This window comes from Leptonotus elevatus, chromosome 16, assembly GCF_054856555.1.
Source record: "Leptonotus elevatus isolate MCC_2025b chromosome 16, RoL_Lele_1.0, whole genome shotgun sequence".
NCBI classification, from domain to species: Eukaryota; Metazoa; Chordata; class Actinopteri; order Syngnathiformes; family Syngnathidae; genus Leptonotus; species Leptonotus elevatus.
Window position 1 is genome coordinate 4656277 of NC_141254.1, and position 6850 is coordinate 4663126.

The window sequence follows — 6850 nt, forward strand, 5'->3', positions numbered from 1 at the left end:
ATAGATATGTTTTTTTTTAATTCTGCCATTTTTGGCTATCAATTTAATGAAAATTTTGGCAATTTCATGGACATTTTATGGTAATTTTCTGCTTTTCCTCTTCCTTTTTGGATATTTTATGGTCACTTTTTGGACATTTTTAGGTATTTGTTAAAACTTTTTCATCTACCTTTCGTGTCTCTTTTTCTGACAACTTCAACATTGGGACTTTTTTTGAAGATTCAATTCATTTTTTATTAAAATTAAAATTAATTATTTAAAAGAATACTTTATATAAAATATATATACAAATATATATTATTATTATCTTTTTTTTTTTTTAAAGAGATCCACAGGGAGCCCTAGGAAAGGGATTAAAGAGCCACATGTGGCTCCATGAGTTGCAGGTTGCAGACCCCTGATCTAAACCATTCAATTGTAGATCTGGCTTATTAAGGTGGAAGATAATTTTCTTCCCAGCCTCAAGTCTTTTGCAGCCTACTTGTGCTCCTATGGCATAAAATATCAACAAAATACATTCAAGTTTGTAATTGTAAGGTCACAAAATGGAAAACATTTTAGGACTGCAACTAACAATTTAATAATTGTTGATTACTCCCTCACTTAATTGATGAATCAATAAAAAATATATATTTTCCATCCCTTCATTCAAAAACAGGACTTCATTTCAAATTGACAGTGCAAAAAATTTACAAATGTAAATGAACTAGAAATCAGTTGCTGGTTTGGTCTAACGCAGGGATAGGCAAGTTTGGTGCCGCAGTCCTGCATGTTTTTGATGTCTCCCTCCTCGAACACAGCTGAGAGCTCCCTGCATAACGTAATGATGAGCTGATGATTTGAAACACCTGGGCTTGGAGGCAGGAGACACCGAAAACATGTAGGGCTGCGGCTCTCTAGGACCGAACTTGCCTATCTCTGGTTTCACGTCATAAAATCGGTAAAAATAGTCAACTTTTTTTTTTCCCCAAAGTATAAGCAGATGCCAGCAAATGTCTTATTTTAGAGGAGAAAAGAAAAGATGACCATATTTAATGGAGGACTACAGGAATCAGAGAAAATCTGTTAAGAGGCTGAAATTCGGATTTGGACCATTTTTAATTAAAGTATAAACAGTTAATCAATTATTTTAAAAAGTAATTGATCAATTTGATAATCAATTGTCTATAACCAATAATCAAAATCAATGTACAACTGTAATTTTAACACAGCTGTGTATTAGACCTTATCAGACTAGATGTATTATATACATCTAGTCTGATAATATATATATATATATATATATATATTTATATATATATATATATATATATATATATTTATATATATATATATATTTATATATATATATATATATATATATTTATATATATATATATATTTATATATATATATATATTTATATATATATATATATATATATATATATATATATATTTATATATATATATATATATATATATATATATATATATATATATTTATATATATATATATATATATATATATATTTATATATATATATATATATATATATATATTTATATATATATATATATATATATATATATATATATATATTTATATATATATATATATATATATATATATATTGTACAAGAGTATTTTTTGTGTCATTACTATGTACTAGATGTTACCAGAATTAAAATTACAGTAGTCATACGTTTTGAGGCACTTATTGGAATTGTGAATACCTCATGCTCTACCAAATTAAATATACCAGTAACATAAATTATTGCGGGTGCATGGGAGTTTGCCCAACTAGTCCACATGTGCTTTGTGGACTTGGAGAAGGCGTTTGACCGTGTCCCTCGGGGAGTCCTGTGGGGGGTGCTTCGGGAGTACGGGGCATCGAGCCCCGATACGGGCTGTTCAGTCCCTGTACGACCGATGTCAAAGTTTGGTCCGCAGTAAGTCTGATTCGTTCCCAGTGAGGATTGAACTCCACCAAGGCTGCCCTTTGTCACGATTCTATTCATAACTTTTATGGGCAGATTTTCGAGGCACAGCCGAGGCGTTGAGGGGGTCCGGTTTGGTGGCCTCAACATTGCATCTCTGCTTTTTGCAGATGATGTGGTGCTGTTGGCTTCTTCAAGCCGTGATCTCCAGCGAGCGGTTCACAGCCGAGTGTGAAGCGGTTGGGATGAGGATCAGCACCTCCAAATCCGAGACCATGGTCCTCAGTCAGAAAAGGGTGGAGTGCCTATGTTCCTACTCTCACCTATGGTCACGAGCTGTGGGTCGTGACCGAAAGAACAAGATCCCGGATACAAGCGGCCAAAATGAATTTCCTCCGCAGGTTATCCGGGCTCTCTCTTAGAGATAGGGTGACAAGCTCGGTCATCCGGGAGCGACTCAGTGTCGAGCCGCTACTCCTCCGCGTTGAGAGGAACCCTTTGAGGTGGCTCGGGCATCTGGTTCGGATGCCTCCTGGACGCCTCCCTGGAGAGGTGTTCTGGGCATGTCCCACCGGCGGGAGACTATGTCTTTCGGCTGGCCTGGGAACGCCTTGGGATCCTGTCGGAGGAGCTGGTTGAAGTGGCTGGGGAGAGGGATGGGGAGAAGGAAGTCTGGGCTGCCCCCGCGACCCCCAACCCCGGATAAGCGCTAGATGATGGATGGATAAATGATTGCACATTGTTGACTACAGTCAAAACAAACTAACAAAAGTCATGCTTCTATTAATATTGAGCCAGCCTGACCACTGGTTACCCATGGTGTGCAGTTATAGATGCACATATTCCTCATGTGAGCTGTAACAGTGGATGCCTCCCAAACAAAGCCCTGATTGTCATTGCTCAACTCAGTGTGAAAGGAGCATCTATGTGTTCTCGCTCAGCTGCTGAGCCAACGGATCTGCCTCCACTGTGGGTCGCCTCCTACCCTTGTTCACGGGCTTCATCAGAGCCGTACCCAGCCTCGGAGACGATTCCCAACCCGCGGCCTCGACACATTCTGTAATTAGCACTAAACCTCCTCAAAATACACTTTTATTGGATGGGTTTTATAAATAGGTTTTGTCATGAGTTGAAATGTCGGGTGGTGATGGAGAATGAAGAATTGCATTGACATGATTGACCCATGTAGCAGGTTTTGAATACAAATTGATCTTTAATTGCTTTAAAAGAAACCCCGACTAATGACAAGTTTGCTCTATATTATTTATTAGGTTGTTACTAACATAACTATGATATAATATATATTTTTTAATCATTTCTTGTTTAATACATTTTGTAGAAACTTTATTTGGACGTACGCTGCCATTGTTATTTACATCGCAACACATTCCATACGTAGTAACGTAGAATGGCAGCAGGCTCACTGCCGGCCAATGTTAAACGTCTATAAAGAAAGTAAGGTAAGTCTCGTAGCGTTCCTAAAGAAACAACATGCGATCCGGAGAGTCACCCTCCCCCACGCTGTGCTCTCGTCATTCACTAGACGCATTCAAGAGTTTTTAATAATAATAATAACAAACTTAGGTTTGTGTGAATGCCACATGTGTAAGCTCTAAAATGTCTTTGGCATTGACAATATTGTTGAATATTTAAGATATCCAGGATCCTTGGGGGGACGTAGACACCACGTGCTTCCGCCATTGAAGTGCGTATGCTGTGCGGAACGGATGCGGCGAAAGGTTTCCGCAAGCGTTCTATTTTTTCCGGATTCCGCATGCGGATTTTCATGAAGCTGCAGAAATTACACGAGCCGGACAAGAAGTCATCAAGGTAAATTCGGTATATTTCAAAATAAAACCGTTTATGAACTTGTTTTTTTTGGTGGGGGGAGGGAAGCTAGCTAACATAGCATGCCATGAGTCGGACATTTAAAATACACACATAAAAAAAGAGCTCAGAATAAATTAAACATGACAAAATAATACTATTTAAACACAAAACGTACTTACCCATGGCAGAAGAGCCATGGTAGAAGTCACAGAAATAATGTTCAAAAGCAAATCAATGTGACAACAGGAAAGTGTGGCTATTGTTTACAAATAGAACTCTATATACACGGTTGTTATCCCGTGAACTCAACTCTCCAGCGTGAACCCCCGTGATCTTGTGGTCTGACGGGTGCAGATTTCCGGACACGGACAGCTTTCTGCGTCATACATTATACAATGGTGTCTCCTATATATATATATATATATATATATATATATATACCTCAGAATGAATCTACAAATGCTATTGTACAAAGTATCGAGAGGACGAAGATTTGATTCAGAGGTGTTGCTATAAATAATATCCGCAAAACGCCACAATGCATATCATTTGTCTCTCTTTGTCGAACAAACCATAGAAACGGCTTGTGTTATATTCCAAATGATCCCCGGAGTGTTCCCTGGTCTTGTCTGTTCTGCAGCCTCATGGCACTCCTGAAGGAAAGGCCACATAACGTAGTTCAAAAGTGCCACCCGGCCATCTGTCACTTGAAAGGGCTTTGTCCTCAAAGCACAATAGAGAGAAGGAGTGATAATAACCAAATGGTCTGCAAAAGATGAGCACTGCTTGGACGGACGTTTTTCTCTGTGGGCCACGGTCAAGTTATTTTTTTACTTATGTGTAAACTTTCATTTCTTTGTTGTGAAATGCAGGAAAGACACGTTTCACAACAGCAGAAGTTAAAATACTTCATTGAATTACCCAATTTAAAATGTTATTGAAGGTTGTTGTCTTGAAATTAGTTTTTGTGCACTGGAGAAAAAAAAGTTTCACTGGCCTGATGAGCTAGAAATGTAAAAATGGAGAAAATTTTGTTATAAATTCATCACAGTGTTTAAAATTGATAATGAAAAGCAGTAGTACACTTTTTGTGTGCTAAAGTTTGTATGATTCTTTATCACAAATACATTTTTAAAAGCCTGTAGTGTACACAAATATGCTGATACAGTAAAAGGGGAGAAACTATAGCTCGTCATTTAGTTATTTGACAAGAGTAACTGTACAGTAATACAATGTAATTTCGACTGGTTGTTTTAAACAGAATAGAAAATAATGTATTGGAATCAGCCATCTTTTTTTGTTTACATTCACTTTGAACGCTTTGAGGTCGTAAATGGGAGATTCAAAGTAGGATATGGCTGACTTGAATGCAGCATTAGTTTCCTGCAGTGTAAAAACAAAAAACAAAACCTATGCATCTTGTACATCATGCTACCCGCCAATAAACATGGGGGAGGAGGAAGATGAAGGGAAAACACAAATTGTATTTTGGGGGGGCTAAAACAGTAATTAGGGCTAGGGCCCGAGCAGAAAACGCTAATGTTAATTAACACAACAAAGCAAGCAAGTTGTTTAATGAGTTGCTTCACATATCTTTAAATTGGGGGACAATACAAGGGACAATTAGTTATCTTTGTTGTGAAATGCAGCAAAGCAAATTTGTACAACAGCAAAACATCTAATATTTTTTTATAATTTGTTCAATTTAAAATGTCCTCAAATGTTGTGGCTTTGAAATTTGATGTTCCTTATTTGTTTTTGTTCTTTTGAAATTAAACTATTTTTGACTGCTCACCTCGCCTCCTTTCTTCCCCTCAATCGACAATTCCAATCTTACGTCACAAGTCAAAATGACGGTCTTATGCTGCATTCAATGAATGTTTGAAATCGGAATTATCCCACTTGGAGTGTCTCAGTTCCGCCCTCAAAGTGTTGAGGCAAATGTAAACAACAGAGATGGCTGATTTGGATAAATTGTTTGTTGTTCTGGTTATCGCAGTCATTCCAAATCATGTTATGTCATATGAACATATGTCTTGTATTTACATTTGCCTCGAAGATTTGAGGTCGGAACTGACACAATCTGAGTGTGATAATTATGAATTCCTACTTCCCTTAAATGCAGCATTTTACTCCGTGAAAGACGCTTTCCGCTCAAAGCATTGGACTTTGGAAATGAAGCGTTGCATTGCGGAAATATCAGAAAGAAATATTCGGAATTGTCAATTTGGTCCTCAATCGTGCCATACCGTGACACCATTTAAATAAAACATTTGCTTGACAACTGTCTCTGTATAGCTATTGTTCCTTTATGCCAAACACTACCTGTACACTGATTAAGCTCTGAAATGACGAGTGGTTTCACAATCATGATCTCTACGTATGTCTCCCCAAAGGTGTCATCCCTTGTGTTATTCAGAAGGTGTTGAAAGAAATAAATCAAAGGCTTCGGCCGTTGACCTCAGTTCAGGAATGAAGAGGCTGAGTGTTAAAAAGTCTTTCTGAAAGCGGGCCTGGTCCCTCTGGAAGCTCTACAACACCCACATATGTAACAATCTCTGCCCATTCACAGTTGACTGCAACGTAAAACACATCTGAGTGGAACCACAATCTGGAACACACACTCACTGGCCACAACATTAGGTACACATACACAATACTTTTACAAAAAACATACTGCTAAGTTTTGATTTGTCATTTAACAATATGTTTACTTTACTACACTGCATCATAACCCTTTTTATGATCAGAGCAGATGAGGTTATAACACCCCTCCTCATTGTGGTGTTTTTGAGAGAAGCGGGCTTGTTGCTGGATGCTTGAGGTCTGTAAGTGTGTCGCCGACAAAAGAAAATCCCGGCAACACCTGATATGCAGCACAACCTGAGGCCAAGCATGTTAGCTCAAGCAGCTGGAAGGTCAAGGTCTGGACAACAGCTCACTTCTGCCTCTGCCGAAGCACTTGAAATGCAGAATATTCTCAGGTAACGCCAACATTGGTTTCCCACAGCTGGCTCTGCAACATATCACTAACTCAGTGAGTGTGGCTCACATTGAAGGATGAAGGGAAAACAATGCAACATTAGGCACATTTTATTGGC